The sequence below is a fragment of the Antechinus flavipes genome, chromosome 2 (genome assembly GCF_016432865.1).
Source record: "Antechinus flavipes isolate AdamAnt ecotype Samford, QLD, Australia chromosome 2, AdamAnt_v2, whole genome shotgun sequence".
NCBI lineage: Eukaryota > Metazoa > Chordata > Mammalia > Dasyuromorphia > Dasyuridae > Antechinus > Antechinus flavipes.
The window spans coordinates 341,437,771-341,451,594 of record NC_067399.1 but is presented as its reverse complement, the minus strand read 5'-3'; the positions used below and the strand labels follow the sequence as shown (position 1 = coordinate 341,451,594).

Below are 13,824 nucleotides of genomic sequence, written 5' to 3'. Positions count from 1 at the left end.
GCATTTCAAGGTCTTCCACGGGTTCAACACCATCATTTATCTCATTCTACTGCCTTCCATGTAATCTGTATTCTATTATGAATACCAGTTGTGGTCTCTTATGCACTCTGTAACTCCAGAATCTTACAATTTGGCTCCTGTTATCCCTTATATCTCAAATACCACCCCACCCTCCCATATCTTGAATATTTATCCACCTTTTAAAAATTCAAATCTACCTTTCTCATGAAAGTTTCCTTGATTGTCCACTTTGCAAGGTCTTGATTAGGGACTTCACATAATACTTTGCTTGCACTTCCTTTTTAATGAAATTATGTATAGCAGTGATAAGAGCACCATGCCTGAGATAACTTACTAGCTGTGTGACTCATAGCCAGTCACAACTTCTGTTTTCCTCAGTTTCCTCATCTGTAAAATGGGGATAATAATAGTACTTGCCTTGTAGGACAGTCATGAAGATCAAATGAAATGATAATTATAAAATGCTTAGTACAGTGGTATGTATTGAATTATTATATGAATATTAGCTATTATATCATTATTTTAATATATGTATTATTTTGTTTTTGTATGTTATCATATGTTTACCCTTATGTATTTATGTGGTATTTTGTTTTTATGTATTATTTATTTTGTATATAATTTTTTTAAGTTAATGACATATCTGTAATCTGTAAACTCTGTAAGGGCATGGAGGGTATCCAGATCCTAAATAAGACTAAGTCTCATTTAAATGTTCTGTCTCCCACAGGCCTAGCACAAGAAGTGTTTAACAAATATTTGATTAGAACTCAGTTGTCAAATTGAATTGTATGATCTTCTAGGTCCTCTTCTATAGGTCCTACAGTCAACACCAGAGAATTTATATTACCACTGGTTATCCTATCTTTAATTTCTGCAAGATCATATTATTAGTTTCTCCTGGCAAGTGTTCCAATATGCCCATTTTATTTTCTAGAGGATACCAGGAATGGCAGGCTGCTCCTTCAGCCTTCACTATGGCTTAAAGGTAGATTTGCCTAAATAATAGTCAGCCTCCCCTAACAGTGGACTATATTGGAAGAGAAGGGTGGTCCATAAAGTCTGGATGAAAAGGAAGCATAAGGAGGAAAGCTTGCTTTTGCTAGTGCTGTTGTTGCTCTGTGGAGGGCTTTAGCTCTTTTCATTCATCTTTGTTCTGTTCCAAGCAGAATCATACAATCAGATTGTTCCTAATACTTATATTATTTTTAGTTTTTTTGAAGGGAGTGGTAGGGAATTGTTTTCAGTTCACTTCTGACTCCTTTGCTCTCCTGGTTCCCTTTCCCTTTTTTTAAAAGTTTTTTTCTCTTCTCAGAATATTTATAACCTCTCCCTGCTGTCCCCCTTCCCTCTCTCCCACCCCCAGCACAGGCTGCATCATTTTTCTTTGTTTTTGGCCTCCTTCACTTTGCATCTGGGCTCTTGGATGGTTCCTTCTGTCTGTTACTTTGACTTTCCCTCCTTTCCTCTCCCACCCTGTTTCCTGTATTGGTCTTTCTTGGGCTTCAGTTCTTTCCCCCAAAGCTTTCCTTAAGCCACATGGGCCTTTATTCATGTTCATCTGTTAAAGCAGTGCTGGCAAGGAATGGGCAGGCAGCCGGCAAGCAGAGCTTAGGGCAGCAAATGAATAAGTCAATCAACCAGAGGTTCTCAGAAATCCAGGTCACTCCAGAAGGGTGACTTTCTCCTCTCATGATCTCTCTTCTTCTGTATACTGAATGGTAATAGCATGGCCTCTCTGGAGTCGGGATGATAACCTAGAGAATACCCCAAATGATCTGAGTCGATACTAGTGTACCAGAAAGCAGAATTGGAGCACTCTTTAGGGAATGTGCCTTCAATTCTAGAACACTCCCTTCTATTGTGTATCTAAGTTAATATGTTTTATTAGGATCATATAAAGAATATGATGATTTCATTGAGCCTCACAGGGTCTTGGGTTCTGAAAAATGGTAAGAGGTCAACCTTTCTAGCTCTATCCTGTCAAAAAGAATAAAGGGTTTGATTTGGTGTTTCCAGGTATCATTTCGTGATGGATGTAGGTGTTTTTTATCCTTAGTGTATCCCAGAGACTTGGAAGCATTTGAAAAGCATACTTATTAATGATGCAATTGAGGGATTCAAAGAAATCCCTCTATTTTTTATTTTTTACTTTGAGCCTCAGCAGCTAGATCTTGACCTTTGGTAAATCTATAAGATGATCTGTTGGCAGGGCACTAGGCACTGAATTAACTGTGGTAGGGCTTTATGAGAGGCATTCCTATTACTTTCAAGAAGCTTTTAGTCTAGTGTAGCATCAGACAAAAAGAAGAACTTAAAAAGCTCAGGCAAATATTTCTGTCTAAATTCCCATGTAATGGCCTGAAACTTGAGGAAGTGAGATACCAAAAAGAGTGATAGTTTTGGAGTTACAAAGACCTGAGTTTGAACCTTCTTTCTGATACAACTAGGTATGGGATCACCTTAATTTCTTCATGTGTAATAATACCAGTCAATTTCCTCATCTATAAAATAAGGATATTATTTGTAAAATGGGTACTTCTCTAGTTGCTTCATCTATAAAATGGAGCTAAAACTAGTTCATTTGTTCATCTGTAAAAGGGGCATAATTTTATCTGGTTGTCTCATCTGTGAAATGGGGATAATACCACTTTATGTAGACCTTGAGTATCTACCTCAAAAGATTGTTGTGAATGAGATTTTTTAAAAAAGTGCTTTGTAAACTTGACAACTACTATTTATATAGAGCTTTATGATGATGGTCATTATTAATAATTATGATTAACCAAACACTGGGGAAAGTAGTCCTTTTCCAGAAGACTACCACTTTCCAGAGATCTACTCCTTCTAGAATATTTAATCGGGTCGGGGATCTGGGGTACCATTCTATAACTAAGATGAATATGCCTATTCCCTATTCTGCCCTCCTTTCTTCCCACGAACCACGTTTTATAAATATTTACACCCCCAAGCTGGCAAGAATCTCTCTCCAGCTGCTTCCCCAGGTCTCTGGGAGGACTTGTTTTCTCACTAAGCAGCTGCAGGCAGATCTGGTTGCCTCTGACCAGACAAGGATAGACGCTGGTTAAGGGGCCCACAAAGGCCCTCTGCATTTGAAGAGCATACATGAGAGGGAAAGTCTCTAGTATGAAAATAAAACACAGAGAGGTAAACAAAAATGGCCCAATCACCTTTGCTAGTCCCCAAAAAGGTTTGTCTGATTATGATAATAGCAGATAACATTTACATAGTGCTTTAATAAAGTATATTTTATAAACAAAGTCTTGTCTTAGTGTCACAATAACCCTGCTATCATTATCCCCATTTTACAGCTGAGGAAACTGAGGCAGGCAGGGGTTAAGGGACTTGCTAAGGATTACACAGCTAGTGTCTGAGGCTGAATTTGAACTCAGGCTTTCCTGATTTGACATTCCCTGTGCTATTTTACTCAGCCTTGAGAGTATAGAATCTAAGTTTGATTGTTGTGAGGAAGCTTCCTCCTAAATGAAGAGCTGGGAAAGACCTGACCTAGGTGGTCCTGAGATTTAGTTCTTCTATCCATACAGTAGAGAAATAGCCAGAGTACAACCACAACTGCAGCTAGGAGGATTTGGGTTCAAATTCTGCCCCAGATAGTTTCTACTTACCTGTTCTTGAGCAAGTCATTTAAGTCTCTAAAATTTTGCTTTCTTCATGTGTAAAATGAGACAGTTGGACTTGAGGGCCTTCAAGATCACTTCTCCTTCTAGTTCTACAAACCTATTATTGCTGTTGTTCGTCTTTCATTTTCTTTTTTTCTTTTAAGTACCTTTTTTTTTTTCTCTTTTCTTTTGTGGAGTAATTAGGGTTAGGTGACTTGTCCTGGGTCACACAGCTAGGAATGTCTGAGGCTGCATTTTGGGCCCAGGTCTTCCTGATTCTGGACCTGGTGCTCTACCCATCAAGGCCATCTAGCTGCCCCTAGCCTTCATTTTCAAGAAGACCAATGAGATCACAGGTGATATCTTGACTTTCACATGAATTGAATTTCAGTGAGGCAGAGTTGAGCATTGTCCAAGCTGGCCACAGACCAAACCCTAAAAGGTATCCAACCTCCAGTTCAGACTCTCCATGAGGCACACCCCAGCTTTCTTCTTCTCCAGCTTTTCTTGTCCTCTTTCCCCCAGGATTGGACCAATACTCTGGTAAGAAGGTTGGATGTTCCTTATCTCTCCCGCCTTCCTCCTTGCAGTATCAGGAAGTGGTGGAGCATCTCCTCTTTTCCAGGGAGGAAATCCTCAAATTTGTCAAATCTTTAATTTCTTTGAAGCATATTCCCTTCTTTCTTCTTTCTTAGTATTTCTTCCTATTCCCCCAACTCCATCCTATAGGAACGCAACTAAGTCAACTTCCAGCAATAGTTTTCTTTCTCTTCCTATTTGCCTTATCTTAAAAGATAATTTTCAAGAGTTTTGGAGGGAGTGAATTGTTTTCTGCTTTCCTCACCCTTTGTTTTGGCTCAATTTACCTCATATAACATTGTTGTTTAGTTGAGGAGCTGTGGAAATCCTAATTAATATAACCAATCTAAAGCATGTTGGGCCCTCTACAAATATGGGACTTTAGACAAACAAGACAAAATGGTGTTTTTATTCCAACCATTCTTTGTAGTCAAGGGAAGTCTGTGTGAAGGAAGTGATCTGCCAGGTGTGGGGAGCACCCAAGGATGTGACTCAGCCTGTTCACAAGCTGAAGAGGAAGGAGATGGGGTTAAAAAGCCCATGACTTTTTACATGTCGCCTGTGAAATATTCAGTCTAAGTGGTGGTTTGCTGGGAGCGGGTGGGAATGGGGTGGGGCAGGGGCCACGGGCACTAAGTGATGACAAAAGTCCAGCCCATCGAATAGTGTGTGAAGGGGTGCAGGGGTCTGCCCCGCCTGAACAAAAGCCTCCTTTTCCTTCCCTACACACCCATGCCAGAGAGGAAGAAAACAGGAAGAAAAAAAAATCACCTACACAGAGCAAGATTCCTTGCTAGGAGCAGGATCAAGCAGAGCCACTGTGGAAGGTGTTTGTGTGTGGGGAGATGGAGGCCAGGGACGGGCTGGACTTCTCACACACTGCACTGGAGTACGTGGATGGAAAAAGGTGGGAAGCCGCAACTCCGAAATGCAGCTGCAGGACATTCCTGCCTGCCTCCCCGAGCCCAAATGGTACAACAAAACCCAAATAAAACCCTGACCCTGCAGATATTAATACTTCGGGCCAGGGGCTGGTGAGCAAAAAGGCTCTCCTCCCCACAGCCCCCTCCCCCTTTTCTGTTTCTATAACTGGCTGAAACAAATTTAGCCCAGTAACCCCACCCGTCTGAGGGCCTAGGATTTCAGAGCCCTGGGGCTCCCTTCTGTGAAAGCCCGTGTTTTTCGGGAGCTTGTAACTTTGTATAAATTCCCTTGGGGGAATGGAATGCATCAGATTTAAAAGGATTATTGCTTCTGCAGGGCCCATCCTTCCCAAGTGAATTCTTTGGCATTGGGTGGCCTGTGGAAAAGCCAATCTGGAAAAGTGAGTTGATTTTCAATCACTCAGTCCTATCTATTTGTGTGTTTTAACAAACAAATAGAATTCTTTTGTCTAGCTGCCCCATGCCTGTTCATGTGAACTCCGGCTATTTGGTCTCACATTTTAATAAAAGTATAATAATAGCTTGAATTTATGTATTCTGCTTAGAGTGTGTTTTCCTGTCACTACCCTTTGAGATGAGCAGTCCAAGAACGATTCTCATTTTCCTAGAGAGGAAACTGTGGCTTAAGGTATCTATAAGGGACTGGTATACAGGCTCAGTGTTAGTAAATGAAAAAATCGAGACCTGAGCAAGTCTGGTAGGAACGTCAACCCCTTCCCTACTCATGTACCTGCCTTACAAAGAGACGGTGAGAGATCAGTGAGACAAGGTGTGTAAAGCACTCTGCAAGCCTTAAATTGGTGTGTGTGTGTGTGCATACGTATATGCATAAGGGGTTGTCATTATTATTTAAGAAAAAATTAGCAAGTGTATTAGTAATATCATCATCTTTGATACTCATGTACCTACCTTATAAAGATGTGAAATATCTGTGAGACAAGGTGTGTAAAGCACTCTGTGAGTCTTAATTGACATGTATGTATAATTTATGTGGGTATATATGTGTATTACGTATATGTGTGTATATATATAGTATATATGTATGTCTTTTAAAAATAATGACAACCAAGATATACACACACACACACACACACACACACACACATATATGTATATACAGACAACTAATCTATACATAAACATATACACACACATAAACCTCGATTGTCATGTTTTAGCAAGTAAGACTTAAACAGGTATTCTAACTCCAAATACCATACATAAGGTCAAGGATCACTTATATCCAAATTTCTCATAAAGCATTACACCCAAGGCCACTTTAAGTTAAAACTGTGATGATCAAGTCACAAATATTCAATTTATTACCTTTGCAGGCTTACTCTTTACTAATAGGAAGTTATCCCTCACCTTCAACTTCCTTGTCATGGAATCCTTCACGTTTTAAGGGTTTGACTGAAGACTCTGAAGAACTAGTCTACCTACAAATATAGGTGAAATAGAAATAGAAATTAACATTGTAACTATGAGGAAAATATGATTAGGATTCCAAATAATGCTCTTTCAGAAATATTTGGAAAAGTAAGTTAGAGATTGTTCTGATTTAGAATCAAATAGATAATCTTGCATAGGTTTCTCCTCTCATACACTAGTCAAGGAGTTTTGAAATATTTTTGTGTGTTATAAACCTCTTGGCAATCTGGTGAATGAAGCCTGTGGAACCCCTTCTCAGAGTAGTTTATTGCCTTCACTCACCATCAAAGGAAATACTAAATTTCAGTTAGGTTAGTTTAACAAAATAAAGATGTAATTTTTTTTCCATCTAAGTTTACAGACCCTCTGAAATAGTCTATGGATCCCAGAGGCCAAGAAACTCTCCTCTAAACCTTTCCTATCTCTCCTCTTCTCTTTTCTTTCTTGCTCTGGCTTCAAAGATATTAAATGACTGATTTTCTTTACCTATATGACTTCTTCCTAATTGAGCTCTTCCTTTGCAGGTTAATAATAAATAGCCTCTCCTATAAATGTGAATGTTTCCCAAGATTCTATCGGGGCCATCTTCTTTTTCTATACTCTGGTGATGCAAACCAGTTGTATCAAATTTAAATAAAAACAACAGTGGGGAGAGGAGAACTAATCTGTATATAAAGATCCCTGTGGGCCACATACTAACTTAGTTTTAAAATGCAATATCATATTTTATTGTATTTTTATTAATTTTTGTTTAATATATGCCAATTACATTTTAATCTGATTCAACAGCATTGCTTTGACACTTCTGATCTAAATGGTTTCCATGACTTTAATGACCATTCAAATGTGCATATCCAGCCCAAATCCTTTGAATTCCACTTTTGCTTTGTCAGCCTCAAATTCCAAAATGGAGCTTCTCACCTCTTCCCCTAACTTGCTCCTCCCTCAAATTTCCTTGTTCTTGTGGGGAGAACTACCATACCTCTCGTTACCCAGATTCACAATCTTGGAGTCATCCTCCCTTCCTCTTCCCCTTTGTCAAATCTAATGTGAATGTCACAAGAACATTTGTCCTAGGATTCTAGGATTCATCCTGTTCTCATTTCTACCCTAGTGTTGGTCCTCACTATTTCTCACGTAGACTACTCAGCCTCCTCGTTCTTCCGCTTCTACTCTCTCCCCCTTTTTCCATGATCTTAGCTGCCAAAATAATCTTCCTAAGGCAGAGGTCTGACAGTTATTCTTCTTCCCAACCATTTTCCCAATAGAGAAGACTGTATTCAAAATAAAATACAAAATCCGTAACCTAATGTTTAAAGTCTTCTACAATCTGTCTCTTTTTCCAAACTTATTTTCTATTATTTCCCCTTCAGTCCAGCCATACTTGATTATAAACTTTTCTTTGAATTTAATATTTCAGCATCTCTGGTTGGTATGCAGATACATTCTCTCCTCACTTTCACCTCTAAGAACCTTTAGCTTTTTTCAGCTAAGGTGCTAATTCCTAGGTAAAACTTTTTCTGTTCCTCTCCACCTAATATTGCCTTTCTTCCTTCAATGAATCTACATATGGGATGTAGCCTTCCAAAAGCAGTACTCCCAGCAGCTAGCATACGGTCTCATATATAGTAGCTCTTTAATCAATATTTGTTGAATTACATTACATTAAGAGCATAGGCTGTCCAGGAAGGTACAAACTGTATCTGGGCAGACTTTTAGGAAAAAGGGAGGTGAAGAGCTAGAACAAGGAATTTTTGCATTTGAGGCAAGCAGCACAAAAGATGCTTTCAGTTTGGGCCAGCAGAGGGAGACAAAGACCCCAACACATCATTGTAAGGTCTCTGCTAAAGAGAATGAGCATGGGAAACAAGATAAGGAAAAGAAACTCACTGTAACACACCTTCTGGTAGCTTTCTACTTTTATGAATCATTCTTGCTACTTAGGCGCTAGAATTTCTGTTTCTAAGTTGCTGAAGAATTGTAAGTACTGTCAGCAGCATCTAAATTTTATGCCCCAGGGCAAAGCCCCAGTTGCCCCACCCTAGTTACAGCTTGTATAATAAAAAAAAGTGCCAAGATCATGGGCATGTCTTTTCAACTCTGTAAGCTTCAGTTTCTTCATCTGTATATAATGAGGGGGCTGGACTACCTGATCTCTAAGGTATAAAATTCAATGATTTAGATATCTACTTTGGACAGTTTAATATTGCTATCTAGAGCTTGAAGCTTGAACATAAGATTTTTTGAGATCACTTTCAAAGTCATTTAACACGTCACTCAACTTCTTCTATGTCTAAAACAAGGCTAAATACATGTATATGTACTTCATGGGACTGTTGTTAGAAAAGAGCTTTGTAAATCCACAAGTATATATTATTCTAATTTCTCTCTGCCTATTTTTTTCATTAGTAAAATAATCATGGGCTATGGCCTTTTCCACATTTCATAATTCCTAACGTACCCTCTTACCTTGCTTAAGAAAAGATTCTTTTCAAAAGACCAAAATACTTTTTAAGTGATGATTCCTGCCTACCCTATACACTAGAAGGATGAAATAAAGAAGCACAAAAACTCAGTTTTGGAAGAGATCTCAGATAATATCTAGGCCAACTTGAACCAAAACAGCAATTTCCTTTACATCATGACTGGCAAGTGATCAATCATCTCGACTTTGCTTGCTCCCTTGAGGGAGAATCCACTATCTGCTGAGAGCCTTTTACTTTTGAATAGTAATAGTTATTTGGAAAGTTTTTAGGTTCCTCCCTGCCCTCTTTATATCAAGATAACATTCCTCTTTGCATCTTATATGTCTTTTTGTTAGATGAGTGAGGCAGTGACTAGAGTAATGGTCTTAGAAGACCTGAGTTCAAATTCTCTAAACACTTGCTGTGTGACTCTGGGCAAACACTTAACCTCTTTCTGCCTCAATTTCCTGAACTGAAAAAAAAAAAAAAACAAGCAAAGAAACAAAAAACAGTAGCACCCATTTCAAAGTTTTTTAGAGAATCAAAGGAAATTATATTTGTAAAATGCTTAGCAAAATGCCTGGTACGCAATAGGCACTTACTAAATGTTTGTTCCCTTCATCTCTTGACCATTTTTGCCCTTTGCTCCTAGTTCTATCCTCTAAGCCAAGCAGAATAAGGTTAATCCCTTTTCTAGCTAGATAATATCCCTTCAATTACTTTTTTTTTAACTACAAATTTCATTTTATTAAAACTGACATTATTTCAAATGTTCAATTTACATTCATATTTCTCAGCAAAACTGGATTCCAAACAATTTTACACATATAACATGCATTATCAAATATTGTCAATGACACTAATGATATAAGCAGATTCATGGAACTAGTAAGAAAGAAATATGAAAGAGGATTGTATCCCATCTATATTTTTTTTCTTTTTAACCAAGGAATAACTCTCAAAAGCATCGTTATGGCAATATTTTATTAATTTTTATTTTCCCTAGTTTAACAACCTTTTTGTTATCCATATACATCAATTCCCCTCCCCCCCAATTTCCTTATGAATCTTATTAGGAAAGAAAAATTAGAACAAAAAGAAGTCACATGAGAATAAAAATAGAAAAAAGTGAATATAGCATGTGTTGATTTACATTCAGTCTCCATATTTCTTTCTCTGAATGCTGATGGCATTTTCCATCCAAAGTTGATTTGGGATTGCATTTGATCACTGATCTGTTGCAAAGAACCAAGTCTGTTATAGTTGATCATCTCACAATCTCGCTGTTACTGTGTACAATGTTTCCCTTCAATTACTTTAAGACAGTCACCTTGTCTCCCCTATAGCTTCTTCCTTTTCCAATTAAAAAAAAAAATCCTTATGTGGCATAAGGCCTTAAGGCCCTTCAAATTCTAGTAGCCCTTTCTCTTTGTTGTTTAGTTAAGTTTTACTCCTGTTGAACTCTCCATGACAGTATCTGGAGTTTTCTTGGCAAGGTCACTGGAGTGATTTGCCATTTCCTTCCCTAACTCATTTTACAAATGAGGAATTGAGGCAAACAGGGTTAAGTGACTTGCCCAGAGTAACACAGCTAGTAAGTGTCAGAGGCTGGATTTGTACTTAGAACATGAGGACTCTTTCTGACTCTACTTCTAGCACCCTATGTACTTCGATTACATAGTTGCCCATTTCTGGATGCTAATAATTTTATCAGTGTCTTCTTAAAATGTGATACTTAAAAACTGAACATGATATTTCAGTAGCAATTGGACTAGGACCAGGATAGATTGCAACCGTCATCTTCCTACTCTTATTGAAGTATTTCTTAAAAAACAAGAACAGAGAGACTTCAGGATGAAAAGGCAGCAACAAAAAGCAATAATGACTACTGAGCACTTTGAATTAAAACAAAAACAAATTTGAGGCTGTTTCAGAAGAATTGAATGTTCTGAGAAAGAAAGAGCAGCTCACCCTTCAAGAATAACAAGGAAACAATGAGAGATAGAGGAAAAAGAGACAGGTTGTGATTGGTGATTCCCTACTGAAGAGATATTGAGTTAGCTATTTGCTGACCTGAGATAACTGGAAGCATAGCTGTATTTCTAAGGTACTTATCCAAGAGGTGACAAAAAGCCTTTCAAGATTTATTGGGACGGATTACAACTACTCACTTCTGATGAATTGTGTGAAAACAAAATTTGGGCAAGAAACTGAAGATCTTAGGGGCACAGGTGGTGTTTTCATCACTGCTATCCATCAGCGGCAAAGGATTCTGAAAAGTAAAGAGCAGGTTAAGAAGTTGGCATCTGAAAATGAGATTTGGATTGCTTGACTATGTTTTAAAATGTAGATTCTGGGTCAGGGATGGACTCTATCTAATGAAGAATTAATGGTAAGAGTTAGAGACTAGAAAATCTAATCAAAAGAGTTTAATTTTTTTTTTTGGGGGGGAATACCATTTAACCAATCCCAAATGATATAACTAAGAAAGTACTCTATACTAGGGTTTCTTAAACTTTTTCCACTGTAAACCATTTTTGCCTGAGAAGTTTTTATGTAAGCACAGATACACAAATATGTAAAATGGCTATATAAATCAAATATTCATTAATAATAAATCCTAACTGCCACAATTCAGTTACGCGACCCCATATGCGGTCGCAATCTACAATTTTAAGAAGCTTTGCTCTATAACAGTGGTATCAAACTCCAGGAGAAAGAAATCGGGCCACTAAAATTATACATAAGGATCTCTGTTGCCACTTAGAAAATCACACCATTAATATCTTTGTTATATTGTATTCTTATTTAATTTGCCAAATATTTCCCAATTATATTTCAAGCTGGTTATGCTACACTCAGGAATGTTGGGACCTGATTTTGATATTTTTTTCTTAGATCCTTGAGACTGGGTTAGAATGTCTCTGAGTTTCAGAATCAAGCAATCAGAGATATGATCTAGATGTGAACAGGTCCTAAATATATTTATTGAACCAATTAAAGGTATAAACTAGGTGCAAATAAGATTTTAAATGAAATTAAGAGCATTTATTAATCATTCACTATATATCAGGTACACTAAGTACTGGAAAAACAAAGAACAGTAAAAAACAAAACAAAACAACCCACTAATAACAAAATCCAGTCCTTGATTTCACAGAGTTTACAGCCTAGTGAGGGAAACAACATGCAAACAATTATATGCATTAAAACATATATACAGGTTGGAGATAGAGTTATATCTATATCTATAGATGATAAATTAGAATTAAATTTGGAATGAATGAAATGCTTCTAACCTTTGGACAAAATCAGATAACAAAACACTGAAGATGTGTTAGGATTGATTGAAAGAATTAGATACACCTACAATCAGAGGGCAGCAATGTCAGGGAGAGATGCCTTCTCTTTGACTAGGGGATGACCCTGTGAACCTTGGTTTATATTTCCCATGTGTTTTGCAGTAATACTCCTACTGGTGGCTGAAGGCAGTTTCTGCATTAGGAACTCAGAGATACATAAGAACAATTGTCATCCTGAGAAGGTAAACTTTCAGCTGGCTCCAACTAGGAATATATCACAAACCTATGAATTACTCCTTTGCCAAATGTGCCTTCTAGGCTGGATCCTGCTTTCCCCTACAGGAATTTTTGTTGTGAGATGGTTTGTTGCAATTATGTGAGGAAAATGTTTTTATATCAATCACTCTTACAATACCACATTAGTAAATACCCTTTTCTAAAAGCTAAATAAAAATTTGGCTAGCTGATAATCTGAGGTAGGCATATTGAGTGGAGGCTCTTTGAGTCATAATAACCTCCAGAACCCTAGAGAAGTAATACCCTGAAGACCCAACCTACTGGGGCTAAAAAGTGAGCTGTTATTGCATCCTGAGGTCTTATAAGAATTGTGTGCTTTGGAGATATTTACCTTCCATTATTCACCAATGATGCAGTTTCTTTTTCAGTGTTTTGTGATTCAAAATTCACATTTACCAAATACATATGATGCAGACAATCAATTCTAGGTCAGTTCTCCAGTGTTGAAGACTATCAAGAATATCCCAAGGTCTAAATTCAATTTTGCCTTCATTTAGAAAAGATGCAATTAATTCTCAGCAACCACTCTTACCTTGAAACTATTTTAAGTCAGTTATCCAGAGAATGATTGGACATCAGACTTTAAAAAACCAGGATAAGGTATTTGAATGCTATCTTCTCATATATCACTTTGGGACATGGTTATATATGTGCCCCTCATTTGACCAAATAAACAAACTCCTGGAAACAGCTTCATTTATAGATATTTGACTTTTGCTTTCAATGCACTAAAGAAAACCCGATTTTAATGGAAGTCTATACTGAAGAGCTCTTTTGTAAATTGAGGTGAAATAGAACCACAGATTTACAGCTGGAAAAGAACTGTGATAACAGGTCTAAGCACCTCATTTGATCAGTGAAGAACTTGAGTCTCCCAGGAAGGCTAAGTGACTTGTTCAAGATCATATCTAGTGAGTGGGAAAGGCATGATTGGAAATTAGCTCTCCGATTTCAAATTCGGCAATCTTTCCACCAATATCACGGCCTGGACCTGATCGCTGACTAAGCCTTAGGACCACTCACAAATCTTTTAACCTCATCTATCAAATTGGGAGGTTTCCTAAGGTCCTTATCCAACTTTGTCATTCTTTGAGATCTATGAATTCCTTCTCCTGGGTCCCCCAAACTTTTCTGTATTGATTAA

General features: G+C 37.7%; 1 long non-coding RNA gene across 1 annotated transcript in view; it reads right to left on the bottom strand.

The window, feature by feature from the left end:
• LOC127549668 (uncharacterized) overlaps positions 1 to 4,588 on the bottom strand; it is a 33,452-nt gene extending 28,864 nt beyond the window's left edge. The window contains exon 1 of the long non-coding RNA XR_007950687.1: positions 3,669 to 4,588. This is a non-coding gene — a long non-coding RNA (uncharacterized LOC127549668). The remainder of the gene's footprint in view (positions 1 to 3,668) is intronic.
• Positions 4,589 to 13,824: the final 9,236 nt, after the last annotated feature.